Below are 19,318 nucleotides of genomic sequence, written 5' to 3' on the forward strand. Positions count from 1 at the left end.
GTGCCGCGAAATTTCCGAAAATGCGACCAATTAAAAGCACAGATTTTTTTAATCCTATGGTTTTACCGTGAACGAATTTTTTGTAAAAAATTGGCGTCCAGTCGCCTGATGATCAAGGCTACCAAGACAGGACACCGAACGGCTTACGAACGTCGCCATTTTCTTCAGATCGCACTATCTGCAGATCCACAAAGGATCGTAAGTGGCCCGAGGGCCCTCACACCTGGCCGGGATGCGGCGGCATCACACGGAACACACGCCGAACAAAACAAACGGCGGAGCCGAGAGCAAACAGAGTCGCCGACCGGCCGGCGGCGGCGCCGTGTCTTCCGCCCTGGCCGACAGCATCGGCTGGTGTACCTGGGACCGCGGCAGCCTTACGCAGACAAAGGGCTGTGCTAGGCTGGACCGAGTCGGGGCCGAGTCCGGGGACAGGGCCGCGGTCAGCGCCGAGGCAGGGGCCTGGACGGGGGCCGGGCGAGGACCGGGCACGGCCCAGCCCGGCGGGCGCGCCGGCCGCCGGGCGACACCGGGCCATCTCGCGATCGAAGGGCGGCCCGACCCGACTTATCGGGCGGATCGATCGCCGCCCGACCGGGGCTGTTTTTCTGCCGCCGGCCCGCCACCGCCGGCAAACTAGACAATCGCGTGCCGCCGCTAATCGCCCAGCCCATGATACCAATTGACGAACGCCGACTAATATCGCCCATAATCCGCCGATCGTGCAAAAATCGTTCATCTTGTGCGGTCGTGTGGCGGGCGCGTCACGCCAGCCAGCGCCGCCACCGGTCGACGGCCGTCGGCGCCGACGCGGCTCCAGACGCGGCCGCCGTCGACCGACGCGACACGCGCGGCGTTCGAGTGACGCGGTGTTTTATTATCGCCGCTGGGCATAAAGGCGTCGGTAGGGTAATGGCGCAGAGTGAAAGCCGCCTTTGTTGTGTAATGGGAGGCATGGGATGGCTAAAGAGCGCGGCAAAACGCGGCCAGTCTGACTAATGGCGGCCATTCTGCGTCACAGCGACGCGCACAATGCGTCGCTTTTAGGGCGAATTGAAGACAAGCCCTGATTGTAGTTTTATTGATCAGGTCTGTGCAGCACAATGCGACTACGTCAGCCGATGCTGCTGCGCCCAGGTGGTTTTGGCAACATCCAAAGACACATCACCAGACTGGCGGAATGAAGCGGCCGAAATGGCCGGGACCCCCCACTGTAGCCAGGACGTGGCACAGCCCGGCTGCCGTCCAGACAGCGCGGCGCTTTGGCGACCACCCACCACTGGAAGCGCATTGCAACGCTGCAGGACTCGGCACTATTTGCGCTGCCAATTGGCACTCTCTCGGTGGGTGCGCGCGAACGGAGGCGCCTGTCCGCCGGCGCGTGCCCCGCTCACCTGACGTAGTCGCGCTTGCAGTAGGTCTTGCCGTCCCTCACAAAGCAGGTGCAGTTGTCGTCGAGGAACTGGTTGCACTCTGCGCAGCGCAGGCAGGCGGCGTGCCACTCGAGGTCGGGCGACACGCGCAGGATGTACTGGTCGTGGATGGCGCCGCCGCAGCCGATGCAGGTCGAGGCCCGCCGGCGGCCTGGGGACACGCCGGGTCAAGATCACGCGGGGCCACGGCGCGGCCGACGGGGCGGAAGGTCACAGCTGCTGTTTTGCTGACGAGATAGGTCAAGATGGTGGTGTCGCCAGACGGAAAGGCAGCTTTCGTCGTTTGGCGGGAGGGGTTGACAAGCAACCATATATACTGCAGCTCCATGGATAGCATAGATAAAACTGTCAGTTCAGCTAGATTTGGTGGGAAAATAGTGAAATAATTATTGTGTAAAGAGTTTAAGTAATGCGGTTCATCAGGTCCTCTGCATCGATGCCAAATAAACCTATCGCAGTGCGAACACCTTCACTGTGGTTATACTTCTTTACCGTGATCTCTATATATGCATATAGATAAGTGCATTTGCATGCAGACTTTAGAAAGCAAACAGCACTCGGGCTATCATCCCTACACAGCCTTAAACGTCCCTCAATCTTTTCACCCAGTTCTTTAAGGCTCCAACGGAGAGTTTGCACGGCTCTGGACAGCTGGAAGAGCCGGAGAGCCGGAGGATAAACGTCGCCCCGACGGTGGGGAGGCGCCCGGTACGCCGGACCGAGGAGCACCTGTCCGGACAGCGAGCGGCACCCCTACAGTGTGCTTCGACGGCGCGCGGTACGCCGGACCGAGGAGCACCTGTCCGGACAGCGAACGGCACTCCTACAGTGCGCTTCGGCTCAAAGGTGTGACGGAGCGGTTCGAGATAGCCTTGGCTCTCACACTGTTCATGCAAGCTAGCACCAGCCCTGATCAACAACGCGGGTAAACAGGGGACAGCAAGACTATCAAAGAAAGGCGCAAAATCGGAAACATGGGGTCATAATCGGAAAAAACGATGTTTATTTCCACGAAACATGAATTCCGTCGTAGCGTTCCGACTCGGCGATCACAGCCCCGCTGGCTGGGATCTGGCAGGAGGTATTAGCGGCGGCGGTCAGCGGCGCGCGGCCCGCCCGAGCCCTGCCTGACGCAACTGCGGAGGCGTCGGCCGTGCCGCTGCCGGCGCCGGTTCCGGCTTCAGATCCTGTCACCGCCTCGCAGCCGGATCAGGGCCCGCCGCAGCACGGGAGCCGGCCGGGGCCGCCGGCCGGCACAGCCGCGCGCTCGCCGATCCCGTCTGCTAAGAGGCGTTTTTGGAAGGTCGTAGTCGGTGGATGTCCGTCTCGGCATGTACGGGATTCGTTTACCATAGTGCATAGCGAGCAGGAAAGGCCCGGGTACCGTAGCCCAGACCTGGCGTGCTTTTGCAGAGTTTTACTCGGTCTTGACTACCGTGCATTTCGTCAAACACGGTCATTTATGACCAGCACAGTAACGAGCAGCATCAATTGCACGGCAGGGGAGCATCCCTGTCGCCAGCTACCAAATTTAGCACCCATCGTTTTCGTCAGGAACTGGCAGCTTGTTTGAAACAAGAATCCCACGAATAGTTCCTTCCTCTGGATAGCATTCTGACCAATCACAACCCGCCGCCGGACGGCTGGCGGCGTCGGGAAGCCATGCTGTCGGCTTCCACGAATCCTGCCGCCCGAACCGGTAGCGTGGTGGCATGATGCGTATCATTGGCTGGCGCCCGCAGGACAGTGGGAGTCGGACAGTGGTTTTCCTGCCGTGCAGTCACGACAGTGCGGCGGCCCGCGGCAGGATCCGGCCGGCCGGCCCGGGATCCGGGCAGGACCCGGGCAGGACCCGGGCAGGATCCAGCGTAAACCCAGGGCAGGATCTGGGGCAGGACACGAGGCAAGATCCGGGGCAAGATCCGGTGCGGGATCCGGCACCGGCAAGGTCCGGCCAACCGGGGGTCCGCCAGGCGACGACTGGGAGCAGGCAGGTGTCAAACTGAAGCTCGAGGGTGGCGGCAGGGCCCGAGGGCTACGGAGAGGGAACTTGTCGCCGAACGGGTCGAAGGGTCGAGACACAAATGAGTGGGGCACAGCAGCAAGTTAAGACTTTGGAACCCCTGACGCCGACAACGAGCGTGAGAGCTCGCTGTGCTCATAATCGCAGTGCCTATTTGCGTCACCAAATAACGTAACGACTCCTGGCACCAGGCCACGTCTCGCTGGGGTGACCGTCACGCAGCCGCATCACGTCCGTCACATGGCCGCGTCACGTGCTCGCCTTTCTGCAGGGCTGCGCTGCAGCGGGCTGACCCGGTCAACAGAGGGGCGATCTCGGCGTCGGCCACCGTCCACCTTACTGCGGCCGGTCGGCGCCACACTGACACTACCAGGCCGGGACTCCGCGTCCGCCACATGCTGGCCGTGCTCTACTGACAGCTGTGCGCTGCAGACGGGCTCCCGTCCGGCTCATGCTGGAACAGACCCCGCTGAGGGCGCCCGGCGTACAGACCGCCTACATTTGGTGATTTGATAGCTGGACATTTAAGCCAGAACGCAGAATGACAGCCGTCATGCCCAACAATGTTGGGTATGTACCGTACAATGGTCCGCCGCATAGTTTCTCAAAACACGTATCCAAGCGGTTCGGTATTTGTTTTGACTTGAGCTGATTTTGCTACAAGCTCCCTGATGTTTTCAAGCTTGGATGCGTGGTGGCAGCATTAGCAAAAGGCTCTGTTAAGGCTAGTCTCAGGTTGATTGACAACAAAGCTCGTCGCGCTGCGAGTCGGCCATCTTGTAGCGAGAAGACGCCGATACAGCTCCGTCAGCTCCCGAAGAGCTGGTGCATTAAAGACACCTCCCAGTCTCCAGAGGAGCTGGCAGCACGGGAGACTTCTCTCAGTATCGGGAAGAGCTGGCGCACCGGAGGCTTCTCTTAGTCTCCGGAAGGGCTGGCGCACCGGAGACTTCCTTCTCTCATTCGTAGAGATGGTGCGCCGGGGACCTTTCTCAGTCTCGGGAAGAGCTGGCATACCGGAGACTTCCCTCAGTCACCGGACGAACTACACCTCTTGTTGACACAGATGGGGCTGCACCTCGTCTCGACTCGAATGTGTGCGTGGCTGGTGCTGGTTACAACGTGTCGCCGGTGTTCCTGCACAGAAGCTGGCAAACTTCCGGAAGTGCGTAGCTGACATTTATAAAGTTGCTGGTCTGAAAATAACTTACGGTGCGTTTTGTTTAGCAGGGCTTCGCTGACTGCTGGAAGTATATCAGCTGAGGACATATCTAACATCTAAAATACGAACGCTTTTCATGATTAATAACGACAGGATTAGGACAACTTTTATGGGATAACTTACCGAGTAAATCAACGAAGTTGGCACGTTCAAGAATGGTTTCGGCGAAAACGCACCGCAGGGCAGGGCGCGCGAATCAGCACAAACACATCCCAAACTCTCTCTCTCTCTTTTCCCGTCACTCTTTCCGTCACCCAAGGCCTGTCCATTTGCAGCGTTTATCGGCCGTACATCTATGCGTCTCTCTGCTTGTTCGGCATAGTTTGGTATTTCAGACATTGTTTGCAAGCTCTGAACTCGACACTTTCGTGTGCTGACACCCTTCAGCAGCAGCTCACGCCGTCTCGCAGACCGTGGGGTCAGGGTCAGGGGCCAGGTCAGTGACCAGTACGCAAACCTCGTTATGCTCAGAGCTGGACCATATGCACTCCGATATGGGGTGGGCGCGAGGCAAATGCAACCGCGTAGGCTACGCGCAGGTCACAGCGGAAACGACGGTCCCGCTCTGGGAGGGCGCGGTCCTCAGGGGTGGAGAAGGTGAGGGTGGATCAGGGGGGGGAGGGGCTGTTCTCAGGGAGGTGATGGAGCAGGTGGGGGGTGGGTCAGGGTGGCAGTGACAGTCCCGCTCTGAGAGGGCCCCAGTCCCCAGGAAGGAAGTGATGGAGCAGGTGGGGGTGGGTCAGGGCGCCAGCGACAGTCCTGCTCTGAGAGGGCCCCAGTCCCCAGGGAGGAAGAGATGGGGCAGGTGGGGGTGGGTCAGGGTGGCAGTAACAGTCCTGCTCTGAGAGGGCCCCAGTCCCCAGGGAGGAAGAGATGGGGCAGGTGGGGGTGGGTCAGGGCGCCAGCGACAGTCCTGCTCTGAGAGGGCCCCAGTCCCCAGGGAGGAAGAGATGGGGCAGGTGGGGGTGGGTCAGGGTGGCAGTAACAGTCTCCTGCTCTGAGAGGGCCCCAGTCCCCAGGGAGGAAGTGATGGGGCAGGTGGGGGTGGGTCAGGGCGCCAGCGACAGTCCTGCTCTGAGAGGGCCCCAGTCCCCAGGGAGGTGATGGCGCAGGTGGGGGTGGGTCAGGGCGCCAGGGTACGGCCACAGGTACCGTCTAGTCTATACCGTCTGTGTGTGTGTATGGACGGTGGGTGGACCGCAGGCAGGTCTGTATCCAAAACACGACCCCTCCGCGGGTGGGCACGAGTTCGATGACGGGTGGCAGGGACGGGTAACGGCGCGCGTCTGTACGCCCCCCCCCCCTCGCCGTCAAGCCTGCGACGACCAATCTGTCAACCCCCGCCAGCCTCAGCAGCCGTGCCCTTCTTGCTCGGTGCCGGACGCGGCGGAAGCGCGCCGTGTGGGGACAGTCGCGGGCAACAAGGGCCGGAGGCGGGCGCGGGTATCGCGCCGAGATCGCCGGTAATTACCACCAATTAGATGAGCTAACAAGCCGAGCCGGCCGGCGCCGAATGGGTTGCGGCCTGATGGTCAGGCTGATGGTTTTTTCTCGCGCGCCCGACTGACGCCGCGGCGCCGGCTGGGCGGCGCCGTCTGTCACCCCTGACCCCTGACCACCCATCCCAGTTGTTCGACTGGAAGGGGGGGGGGGGGGCGCCCGATGTTCAATGGAAACGCCCGACTTTTTCCGGATTATGTGTCTTATTGACAGACAAAATTCACTGAGTGTACTGTTATGACGAACATGGGCGTACCTGTATGCACTTACGGATATAGCACGCGGTTAGCCTGTAGGTATGTATAACTAGTTTTTATGGATGCATAAAAACTTCTTTAGCTTCCTTTCAGTTAGCAAAAGCTAAAAGCTATCTTAAACTTTTATTTTCAGTATCTATCTCGTGTAAGCCGACGCAAACTCCAAGTGGGTGATGCGTTTCTCTGTGCAACTGGTACAATTAATTTCAAGCTGAGCATGGGACAATCGTACCGTCAGCAATGTTGAGTTTTTAAGGACTTGCTGAACAGGTGCAGCCATACTTGCATCCGCGTCTTTCTACAGGGCTTCGTTCACGAACATTGCACGAAGAATGACTTCAGTCCAGTCGGTATAAAGGTGACTACAGGCATAACTGGCTTCCGGTCTAGGTGAGTCCAGCGAAATGGTGACTCAGTGGGCAGTTGTCGTAAACCGTCCTTTTCTGGAATAAGTGCGTGGTTTCAACACAAAAGGAAAAATTGCGCTGCAACATAACAAGTTCCAAGTTGAACTTAGGACAATACCGTCTTTAAGCTGATTTGTTTGCTGCGCTTCTCAAAAAAATTCCTTTAAGATAAAACACGAAATAGCATACAAATCCTTGTTTTGAGCCGTCACGCACCAGTCAGCAGGTGGCTGACCCGGCTGGTGCGCCAGCTATAAGGCCATGGGCACGCCGTCCCCGGCCGGCTCGCCCTGCACCACGAGCCCTGGCCAGGGTCAGGCCGTCACCGGTGACGTCATGACCCGGGGCGGCGGTAACCCGGGCGAGCCATGGCTACCAGCGCACAGACAACCTCAGGCAAGTTCAGAAGACAATAGTGTCTGCGGTCCGCGTAAAAGCTTATAGGAGACGTGATAGGGATGTGCTTCGTTCCATTCTTTCAAAGATTCCGGTTGAGTTGTATTAAAGCATGCCATGTATAGAGGACACACTCTCAGAGCGACAGCGCACTGTCTCTGAGGCCCTAACATAAATCACATCATGAAACCGCGGCGCAAGCAGTGTGGACGATGGTGGGAGGACGGCAGCAGCCTGTCCCACCCGGTCTGGCCACCTGTGTGGACGATGGTGGGAGGACGGCAGCAGCTTGTCCCACCCGGCCTGGCCGCCTGTGTGGACGATGGTGGGAGGACGGCAGCAGCCTGTCCCACTCGGCCTGGCCACCTGTGTGGACGATGGTGGGAGGACGGCAGCAGCCTGTCCCACCCGGCCTGGCCACCTGTGTGGACAATGGTGGGAGGACGGCGGCAGCCTGTCGCACCCGGCCTGGCCGCCTGTGTGGACGATGGTGGGAGGACGGCAGCAGCCCGTCCCACCCGGCCTGGCCGTCGTCCCACCGGCCTGGCCACCTGTGTGGACGATGGTGGGAGGACAGCAGCAGCCTGTCCCACCCGGCCTGGCTGCCTGTGTGGACGATGGTGGGAGGACGGCAGCAGCCTGTCCCACCCGGCCTGGCCACCTGTGTGGACGATGGTGGGAGGACGACAGCAGTCTGTCCCACCCTGCCTGGCCGCCGTCCCACCCGACCTGGCCACCTGTGTGGACGATGGTGGGAGGACGGCAGCAGCCTGTCCCACCCAGCCTGGCCGTCTGTGTAGACGATGGTGGGAGGACGGCAGCAGCCTGTCCCACCCGGCCTGGCCACCTGTGTGGACGATGGTGGGAGGACGGCAGCAGCCTGTCCCACCCGGCCTGGCCACCTGTGTGGACGATGGTGGGAGGACGGCAGCAGCCTGTCCCACCCGGCCTGGCCGCCGTCCCACCCGACCTGGCCACCTGTGTGGACGATGGTGGGAGGACGGCAGCAGCCCGTCCCACCCGGCCTGGCCGCCTGTGTGGACGATGGTGGGAGGACGGCAGCAGCCTGTCCCACCCGGCCTGGCTACCTGTGTGGACGATGGTGGGAGGATGGCAGCAGCCTGTCTCACCCGGCCTGGCCGCCAGTGTGGACGATGGTGGGGGGACGGCAGCAGCCTGTCCCACCCGGCCTAGCCGTCTGTGCGGACGATGGTGGGAGGACGGCAGCAGCCTGTCCCACCCGGCCTGGCTACCTGTGTGGACGATGGTGGGAGGACGGCAGCAGCCTGTCCTACCCGGCCTGGCTACCTGTGTGGACGATGGTGGGAGGATGGCAGCAGCCTGTCCCACCCGGCCTGGCCGCCGTCCCACCCGGCCTGGCCGTCTGTGCGGGCTCGGCCGGCACAGTCTGCCACAGCAGATGCGCTCCACAAAACTGGCCGGGGCGGCGACTCAGACAGCCACTTGGGACCCTCTGGGAACATCCTCGCCATGCATTGCCATGGTCTCGTTACAAAATAAGAACTGATTGCGAAGGGGGCGTAAAGGTGTGCTCAGTGACAGTGTGGCAGTCTTCGCCCGCTGCTGCACAGGGGGGGGGGGGGGGGGGGGCTACGGGACTACCGGAATGGCCCGACGTCCTGGCTGGGGACCGATCCATTCGCCGGACCCGGTCCGAGCAACGCACAGAGCGGGAATTCAAATGTGCATTTGGTGCACCACCTTTCTGCAACAAGGTTGTGAGGCATGAGTTGACACTCTACCTAACGCAGCGGGGCCGACCAATCGGTGTCGTCAGCTGGCTGACACGAAATGTGCAGGAAGACGCGGTGACCCGAGAAAACAACCGGCCAATAAAGATGGTCAGGTCAGATCAAGAAGCAGGATGATGATGCTGGTCAGCAGAACGTCACACTGGAGGCAGCTCTGGCTGCAGGTCACACGCGGCCCGGGGTCACCTCGGTCAGGGCGCGGGTCACGCGGTCCGGCCACCTCGGTCATGGCGCGGGTCACGCGGTCCGGTCACACGCGGCCCGGTAACTCGGCCAGGGCGCGGGTTGCGCGGTCCAGTCACCTCGGTCGGGGCGCGGGTCATACGGCCCGGTCACCTCGGCCACAGCGAGGGTCACGCGGCCCGGCCACCTCGGTCAGTGCGCGGGCCACGCGGTCCGGTCACCTCGGTCAGTGCGCGGGTCACGCGGTCCGGTCACCTCGGTCGGGGCGCGGGTCACGCGCCGCCCGTCATTGGACGGTGCGGCATTTCGGACCTTCTCGCGAGGAACACCCGCTCGCATCTCACGAGGAGCCCTCTCTCTCCTTCCGCCTCTTAAGAACGATGGGAACGCCGTTCCCCTGCGAGGGAGCCCTGTGTCTGACATAAGCGCAGCGATGTAGGCTTGAATTGCACTACTTCCTTGCTGAGGCATTCATGGGTTTTGGGCGATTTTATTTTTCACTGTTCACGGTCAAGCTGATGTCTTCTATTATTTTTCTTTTAACATAGGATTGGTAATGCTATAGGTTTCTTATCTTGATAAATCCTTTCCAGACAAAGCACCCAGGTCATAGTCAAGGTTAAAAGCACTTAGGACGCATACTCTTCGCACTCATGACTTCATTTCAGGTTGAGGGCGTAATCATCTGCCAATTCCCAGACTCGTTAAAGATCCGAACCGGACTTCAGCCGTCGAGGCGTCCCGCAACGCCATTGGTCAATGTTCCCCGACTGGTTTCGGCTAGAATGAGGGGTGCTAATCAGGTGTTCAGGACTTGAAGTGTTGACGCTTTTGATTCTAAATTTCCGAATAAGCGAGGTCGCGTTTGTCAGTGTTTAAAGGACTAGTATTGCAAAGGATTCGCCGAACGCATCCTTGAAACTGAAAGTACACTTGTCTGCAACATAATGTTTTCCACTTGTGGCCGGTTCGTATTCACTTTTCGGGGGCATCCGGGTGACGGGCAGAAATATCGCGTTGTCACTTAAATGTAAACTACACAAAGGGCACGCCAAAGTAAAATAAAGCCGATATCACGTAACATTCGGCAAGTTGTCCGCGATAACGGCCGTTTCCAACGACCAAGAGCGACTTCAGCCACATTCAAACATCATCTGAAATGGCTTGTAAGCAGAATGTTCCGAGCAACAAGCAAGCACCATTCGTTCCCAACTGAAGTCAACGCTTATGGTAGCACCAATGTTTGAAGCCGTGCGACATTTCGTCTGGTAAGGCTCCCTATCTGTGCCATGTCCTTAACTATCACGGCTTATTTGTCGCCCGATAACACCACATCACTCCCATCTCAGCCATGACCGGGTTGCCTCGTCGGACGGCTACCCGCATCCTCCCCTCGATCGCAGTGTTGAGCTCAGTCGGGTTCTGCGAGGGAACGGGGACCACTACCGCGCGCACACGTGCAAGGCAGCGGTCGCCATACATTGATTACCCCTGGCCGTGATTCCCGCGCTCACCCCGCCCGCGGTAATCACAGCGGTCATGTCGTGCGCCACGCGGCCGCGCGCCGTCTGTGGCATGCCACGCCGAGCAGGCGCTGGCAGCGGGCGAGGCATGCGTACAGACATGAACCCGACCTAGCAGGAGGCTGCGTGGCGGGGGAGCTGCGCAGCACACACAAAATGGTCACGACTTCAGCCTCGGCCAGGTGTGGGCGTCGCACGAGAGTGGCCGAGTGGTAGCCGCGGTCACCATCATAGAACAGCCCTAGGTGGCCGTGATCACCATCATAAAATACATGGGGAAGCCGTTGTCTCTACCACAGAATAGCCACGTGTAACCGTGGTCACCATCGTAGAGAATCCGCAGTCAACCATGCTTGCCGCCACAGCGTCGCCCGGGTACTCGCAGTCACTGTCATGCCGTGGCTGAGTTGATGGTAGTCAACGTTATTCCTTTACCGTGGCTAGCTGTCATTTGCGCCATACCAGCACCGCTCTTATGGGCGTTTCGGAGCGGCTTCCATAAGACAAACATCTTCGTACTAAGGCTGCAGTATATCTTGAGTCCCGTTTGCTACACACGCAGATAATGTTTAATAATAATATCATTTGCTAGTTCTCGATTGTTTTTATCACGACACTCAACAATGATCTCATCTATAACGATCGACTAACCTCCGACTTCATCTCATCAAAGGAATTCATTTCAGGTTTCCTCCGTGTAAATTGGTTATCCATTGGTTAAATAATACAGTGGTAAATTGTGGGTTGGCTCAGTTTTGATTAGGAGTCAAATCAAAATCAAAAGTCAGCCGATAGCTCAATATGCCATATAGCAGTCACTCATTGGCCCCGGGTAACCGTGCTCCCTCCGAACTCAATAGCCCCGCGTAACCGCGCCCCTCCGAACCCAATAGCCCCGGGTAGCCTTGCCCCTTCACATTTAATAACCCCGGATAACCGTGCTCCCTCCGAACTCAATAGCCCCGCGTAACCGTGCCCCCTCCACACCTAATAGCCCCGGGTAGCCTTGCCCCCTCACACTTAATAACCCCGGGTAACCGTGTCCCCTCCGAACTCAATGGCCCCGGCTAACCGTGCCCCCTCCACACTTAATAGCCCCGGGTAACCGTGCCCCCTCCGCACTCAAAAGCCCCGGGTAACCGTGCCCCCTCCATACTCAGTAGCCCCAGGTAACCGTGCCCCCTCCACACTTAATAGCCCCGGGTAACCGTGCCCCCTCCGAACTCAGTGGCCCCGGGTAACCGTGCCCCCTCCGAGCTCAATGGCCCCGGCTAACCGCGCCCCCTCCACACTTAATAGCCCCGGGTAACCGTGCTCCCCCACACTCAAAATCCCCGGGTAACCGTGCCCCTCCGCACTCAATAGCCCCGGGCAACCGTGCCCCCTCCATACTCAGTAGCCCCAGGTAACCGTGCCCTCTCCACACTTAATAGCCCCGGGTAACCGTGCTCCCCCACACTCAAAATCCCCGGGTAACCGTGCCCCTCCGCACTCAAAAGCCCCGGGCAACCGTGCCCCCTCCATACTCAGTAGCCCCAGGTAACCGTGCCCTCTCCACACTTAATAGCCCCGGGTAACCGTGCTCCCCCACACTCAAAATCCCCGGGTATCCGTGCCCCTCCGCACTCAATAGCCCCGGGCAACCGTGCCCCCTCCACACTTAATAGCCCCGGGTAACCGTGCCCCCTCCGAACTCAATGGCCCTGGGTAACCTTCCCCCCCGAATTTGATAGCCCCGGGTAACCGTGCCCCTCCCCCCCTCCCCACATTTAGTGGCCCGGGCAACCATGACACCGCGTCACATTGTACACGCGTAGCAATAACACAAACTCACAAGCTTGAGATAGACCACCGAGCCACAGTCGCACAGTAACCCCGGATAGTCCAGTAGCAGTCACACGGTAGTAATGAGCCCGTGCACGCCGTGGGCATCACGTCACGCAACGGCTCCGGGCATTTCCGGTCATTGCGTCACGGAGCGACCTCCGGTAGCCACAGCCATCGCATCACATCACAGTCCGGATACCCACAGCCACCACATCACACGGCAGCCCCGGGTGGCCGCGGTCACACACCGAACGGTCTCCGGTAGCGCAGCCACCACACCACGCAATAGCCGCGGGTGGCCGTGGTCACGCACCGAACGGTCTCCGGTAGTCGCAGCTACCAGACCACACAATAGCCGCGGGTGGCCGCGGTCACGCACCGAGCGGTCTCCGGTAGTCGCAGCCACCACACCACACAATAGCCGCGGGTGGCCGCGGTCACGCACCGAGCGGTCTCCGGTAGTCGCAGCCACCACACCACACAATAGCCGCGGGTGGCCACGGTCACCACGCCACACAATGGGCGGCGGCGGTGGGCCGGCGATCGCGGCCTCACGGTTTTATGGCCGCCATCCAGCCGCCATTGCTAGAGGCGGCCGCGCGCGCGCGCAGTTCCCAGGCGCGCGTGGGAGAGCGGCAAGAAAGCGGCGCGAGGACCACCGGGGCGGGGCCGGAGCCGCCGCGGGCCGGCTGAGGACCGCCGGTCTGTCGCGGTCCGGCGGATCGCACCGCATGGACGCACACGGATCGGGCAGGGGCTGGGCTTCAGGGCTCGCCGCGGTCCTGCGCTGCAAGCGTGTGACGCAGGGACGCTGTGGCAGAGCGGGGAAGGCAATGGTGGATCAGAGGACACGGGATCAGCTTCAGGTTTGTACTTTATGTCATGAGAGGGCCAGTGTTCCAACTATCAGCAGTAGGACCCACACTATACACGCTACAACAACTGGATGTCGGCTGACTTTCAGTTTTGAAGAATCCCAAAAACAGTGACGAGCTTATGCTGCGTCGTATTGATCTTATAACGCAGAGGTCTTCCAAACTGCCAACCTGAGCTTGACGATTTTTAAGAATCGATCGAATCAAGGTGCTGGCAGCATCTGAAGCTCCTCGCTCTGTCTGAATGTTGAACGGCATCGTTTGAATGCAGCGAACCTTCATATCGTTCTACTGACAATTCTTTGAAGCACTGGCAGCCGAGGGCGGCTGCGGTCCCGCGTGCTACGCCCCGGTGAGGTGTGGCAGCATGTTCAGCGTCTCATTGTTTGGAGTCATTTGCTTATGCACTCGTCTTGGGGAGCGGGTGGGACAATCCACAGCTTATCCATACCCCTTTCATGAATATCACGCCACATTATACCGTCTTCGCAAAATAGAGATTCTATCGTCACATTGCTTGAAGTCATCAACTTATCCACCCGTATTAGGGATCGGGTAGAAAATTCCCGCAACTTCTTCACATCACTTTCACACACATCACGCCACATCACACCATCTTCGCAACCAAATAAATTTAACAGATCGTTGGCAGATCTAATTTTATTTGGAGACGAGCCACTTTGGTGAACCAGGACTCGCTTCTATGGCCCGTAACCGATGTCAGTAACAGTCATTCCGTCCAAAGTTTTCCGGTGCACTACCCTGACAAGACCACTAACCGGCGAGGTCTAACCATCGCCAATTCAGGCCCACAAAAATCCTTATCCCATCGATCTGGAGCCAAACCTCTCCGTGCCGCACCGAGCCATCGTCAGTCCGCGGTCAAAATCGCACTCGATCTGTTTCAACAAATGTCCAGATAGAGCTCAGATATTCTAGGACTACTTGAGTGTGCTCTGCATTGGTCAACATAGCGCCGCGAAATTCGGTTCTTGATCTCGATCTAAGCAGCATGCTTGGTGACGAGACATGCATCAAAGGAACTTATGTTAATGCCCAATCAGGGTCGCACTAGACCCCTTGGACGCATACGGCTTCTTCAAATGTCTTGCAAATTTTGCTGTGCACTGAAATCGCGGGTATCTAAATAGTCGCGGACGAATTTTTTGCCGTCACCAGTCCATTAGTTAGGACGACCGGCTTCGTTTACGGGCAGCACAGTCAGAAGTCATGTAATGAATGACTAAAAACAATGCAATGGCATCATGCAATCCAAGGAGGCATTTTGTTTATCGATATTTCAGTGAGTCAGGCATTTAAAAAGCTGCGCGGCTCTGGACGACAAGGTCGTCTACTTCCTGACCTGGAGCAACGAACACAGCTCGGATCCCAACCCATCACCAGGGGTGTCACTCGATATGCTTTTGGGGGCCTGAGTCCCCCCGCAAGATTCTGACTTGAGACCCCCTCAATGTTTCTCCGATCCCTGTCAATGCAGATGGGCAAAGAGGGAATGCTGGACCAAAAAAGCAGAAAAAATCCTTCTTACTATTGACGCCCTACGTACGTAAGCAACTCACTATCAGCAGCATGTTTATTTTGTATAAGATACCATCCTGTTCATACCTGAAGTTCTGCCACGTTAATTCCACTGTATACTACGCCAGTCTGCAAATGTTTAACATTTTTACATAAGACGCCTGGATCGAGAGAAAGGAAATCGACCGCAATATGTGGCAGGTTTTGAAAGTAAAGAGAGGTCCATGTAATAATTAGTCCATGTTTCCTCCACAGTGACGAGCGTGTGTGTTTGTATTTGCCACACAATCAAGGCCGTGGCGGTATTTGAGTGACAGCTGAATGGTACAACAAAATCAGCGACAGCGGTAGTCACCAGTGCTCCCATGCGAAGATTTACTAAAACCTTTTCCATGAATCACAGCCCATTCTAAGCTTTTCGCAAAAAGCAGCTCCGCATCGCTTTGCATCGGTAAGTGATTCCTCCGCAGCAAAACAATTTTGAAACCACAAAAAATAAGAAAGCAAGTTTTTACTTGAAAATCGGCGTGAAATGAAAGTTGCCGAAATCCAATAGCAAATCAGAATTTGATGGTAGGTTAGGTCGTCTTCTCAGCTCAGCCCCAGCCCATTTAAGAAAGGCACCCCATCAATCACGCATTATAGGGCGAGCAGCGACCTCAAGTGCGCCACAGACCGAGAGTAGATGTTCTCTTCACGCCCACACGGGCGGAGGAGGCGAGTAGCTGTTTTGAAGCGTACACCGACGGACACAAATTCCACTTGACAGCATTACCAGGCATTTGCAAAAAAGAAAATATAAAAAATCACTGCTTCGTTTGAAAAGCCGGTCTTTTTCAGCTACTGAGGATGGGCTTGTCAGGTGCTTTCATGTCATCCAGAAGGTAATCATTCCCCACTGGCTGAGCGACCCTAGGGCTGTGCGCCGAAGGGGGTACTAAGTGCGGTCGTCAGCATGAGCTGAGGCAAGTCCCAGACAGGGCTCAACATGGCGAGCTGAGAGACTCAGGAGCTACCATCAGGAGCTGGGCCTCAAATGTCAAGGGAATCGGACCGCCTGAAGCGTCTTGGCCAAAAAACTTCCCACGCGACAGTCAGGAGTTACCACCAGGAGCTGGGCCTCAGACGCCAAGGGGAGCGGACCACCTGAAGCGTTCTGGCCAAATAACTCCCCACGTGACAGTCAGGAGCTACCACCAGGAGCTGGGCCTCAAACGCCAAGGGATCGGACCGCCTGAAGCGTCTTGGCCGGCGACCCTACCGCGAGAGGCTACGGCATGTTCGCGGAGTCATGGGCGGCTGCTACGGGACCAGCTTCCGCGATGTCCGGGGTCCACACGGCCCGTGCTTCGCCTGTGCAGGCCTCACAAAGCCGGCCAACGCTAAACTGGGCCAGGTCCAAGCAGCGACCATGGCGCCTGCAGTCCCGACCGGAAGCTGCTGACGAGCATGCAGAGCATGCACACTGCAGTCGAGGCGACGGATCTGAGCGATGGCACAGTCCTAGCTGCTACCTCAGTGCACACGTCGGCCATTATTACTGCCGTTATCTATAGCTTGGAGCCGTAATGGACGAGTTCATGCAGATCTGGGTTGAGGGAAAGCTACTCAGTCATGGACCTCATCAGCGCCTGCCTCCACCCGCTGAGACTTACACGTCACCGGAGTGACAAGCCATGGCCGTTACTCGTTACCCATGCGGAATTAATCGGTACATGTATGGCAACCCTCAGTTTCCCTTCCATATAGATGGGACGTGGATTACCAACAGCTAAAAAATGAACGTAATATAGATAACACAATGCGCACCGCGCGAAACATGACAGCTTCAGGAATTTTTCGATGACGTTTTCCCCGACACCTACGCAATCCGCTTTTCAGTTGGTGAGCACCCATTTTGGCAGCTTTGAAGAAAGATTCGGCGAGGACGGTTCGCGCGTCTGCTACAATCTCTGCCGGATTTTCCGTGTACATTTTGCATCGTTACTGATTCCATCGCGACGGTCCTGATAATTGCATTTTTGGGAAGGACGGTTTGTGAGGGCATGAAGCTTTGTTAGCTCCCTAAATTCAACTTAAATGCAGTGAATGCTGACTGAGTTTCCACGAGTATGGTCTGATGCACTCAAGCATGTTTACGAATTGTTTTCAAGTGTCCTACATGCGAAATGAAAATTACCACATGGATGCGAGAGGTCAGTGAGTGCCTACATGACAATCGGAAATTACGGTTAACGTTCTGATGTTGCGGGCAATAAGGATACATGCAAAATTGTCACAACGGGCTTCCTATAATACCACACGAAATGTTTGGTATTGGACGAGGCAGGGGAAAATCGCCCTTTAAAGGTGGCAAAGTTTTACGCCCACACCAGGATGGCAAGGAGCCAGCTGAACATCAGGACAGTGAAGGATTGGAACGTGCTGTCGACTGCTGTCACGTCCGCCTTTGTCAGATCAGTTTAGAAACCAAATGAAAGGGTATTGAGTAAAGCATACGTGCGACATCTCCGCGCTCCGCACATGAGCTGGTGATGTTTGTCGGATCATGGGAGCTCAATGAGATCAGCCCAACCCACAACGCCCGCAAAGTCGCAGTCAACCTAACTGTATTGCAGTGTTAGGCAGTTAGAAACGTCACTCCCTTCCGTCTTAAAACCGCTGCGGGTTCCCAACCAACTCTTGCATCAACGGTGACACTTGAGGTATACAAGTCCCACTGTTGAGCTCCTGTAAATGTGGCATCCCAATTTGAATGATAGCTATAGCCACGTTGGAGCAAAACAATTCGTTGCGCCTATGAATTCATATTGTACATATTGTTTCATCGGCTGTGCAGACAAGGCCTGATGCTTTCAGTCATGAAGAAGGAAACGCTCAGTCCTCGGCTCAGCACGCTACTGCGTTACCTATGTAGGGCAGGTGTGACTGCCTTTCTTCTGTTATTACCCCTTATCTGCGACACAATCTTTGGCACGTACATGTACGCTGTACGCCGTGTTGTTACCACCAAGCCGAAAATACGAACCTCCACACGCTCTTACGAGTGTCCAGCGAGGTAAGCAATGGATAAATCACCTTGTGTGGCAGCGTCAGCCAGTTTACAAACATTGCCAGCCCCTGACGCCCGCACGCTCACCTCGCGCCTGCCTTCAGGCGCAGCACAGCAATAAAAGCGTTAACAGGCAGATGCGGGAAACCCTATCGCGTGAATTTCGCCACGGCGCGTTTCCGTCAGGTTTAAGTTAATTGCATGAGATTTGGACCCCTTCCACTCCACTGCCTTTTTGCAGAAACAGAGAAATCAATGATGAAACATGTGCCTGTCAGCTGAGTCACAAGGTCACGCCATCTGCCTGAAGGCGGCACAACAAAACCGAGCTTCTGCCCGTCGTCAACGGGGAAGAGCCATCAGAACCGTATGGCTTGTTCCACCAGGGCGCCCTCCGTAGCGGCAGGGCTTCAAGCTTGCAATCGGGGTCCTTGCAATCGCGAGTGCCGTGGCGTCGACAACACGGCTGGAGACAGGGCCTCTCGCGCAGCTGGCGGAGCGATCCTGCGCGCCTCTCAGCGTACTCACCAGGGGGCTGTTCCATCACCATCGCCGACGCTTTTCGAGCGGGTCGCCGCTGAAAACGAGCGTGACAAGTCTGCGCGACGCGCGGGCACCACACGAGTCGAGCCGCGCACACAACTGAGCGGCCCCCGGCCGCCGGCGCCGCTCCGCTCATGCGCAGTAGGGTGCCGCTGAGGCTCCGCCCCCGCGTGCCCCACGTGACCGTGCGGCCCGCCCCGGCCCCGCCCCCTGTCGATTGATTGTAGCCGGGCGTCGGGCGAGGCATCAAATGTGCGGCGAGGCCGCGCGGCAAAACAGAGCCATCCCGCGCCGCGTCGCACGGGCCAGGACGAGACTATTGCCCGGCACTTCCGCGCACCGGCACAGCGGCCTGCGGCGGGTGCCAGCATGGCGGCGCCGCTGGCCGCGTGCGACAGCTCCCGTCGGACGTGGCGAAACGGCCGCCGAACACGAGATGTGAAACGGTCACAGATTCTAGCGCACCCGCTGAACTGATGCAAAAAAAGTTTGGAAAATGCATCGTGATGCCAGAAAGGAGTGGTCAGTAGCGACTGGAATAAATACACTGTGCATGACTCCGGGTGGGGCGGTGCTAATAATTGTCCTTTTTGCAATTAATAAATGCTATTAGAACCACAAGTGAGGAGCTTGGTTGATTTCATGGTAAAAAATGGGTGATGGCAACGACTTCGAAAGACGATGCACGTGTTTCCACTTATAAAAATGTTTAATTTGCCCAGAAAAAATCAGCGAAAGCCATTTGTCAGACATGAAACATGCAGTA

The 19,318-nt window shown here is 57.5% G+C and overlaps 1 pseudogene; it reads right to left on the reverse strand.

The window, feature by feature from the left end:
* Positions 1 to 18,636, reverse strand: part of LOC119101178 (insulin gene enhancer protein ISL-2B-like) — a 42,206-nt pseudogene extending 23,570 nt beyond the window's left edge.
* Positions 18,637 to 19,318: the final 682 nt, after the last annotated feature.

Source organism: Pollicipes pollicipes, unplaced genomic scaffold, assembly GCF_011947565.3.
Source record: "Pollicipes pollicipes isolate AB1234 unplaced genomic scaffold, Ppol_2.1 Scaffold_4881;HRSCAF=5763_pilon_pilon_pilon, whole genome shotgun sequence".
Taxonomy (NCBI): Eukaryota; Metazoa; Arthropoda; class Thecostraca; order Pollicipedomorpha; family Pollicipedidae; genus Pollicipes; species Pollicipes pollicipes.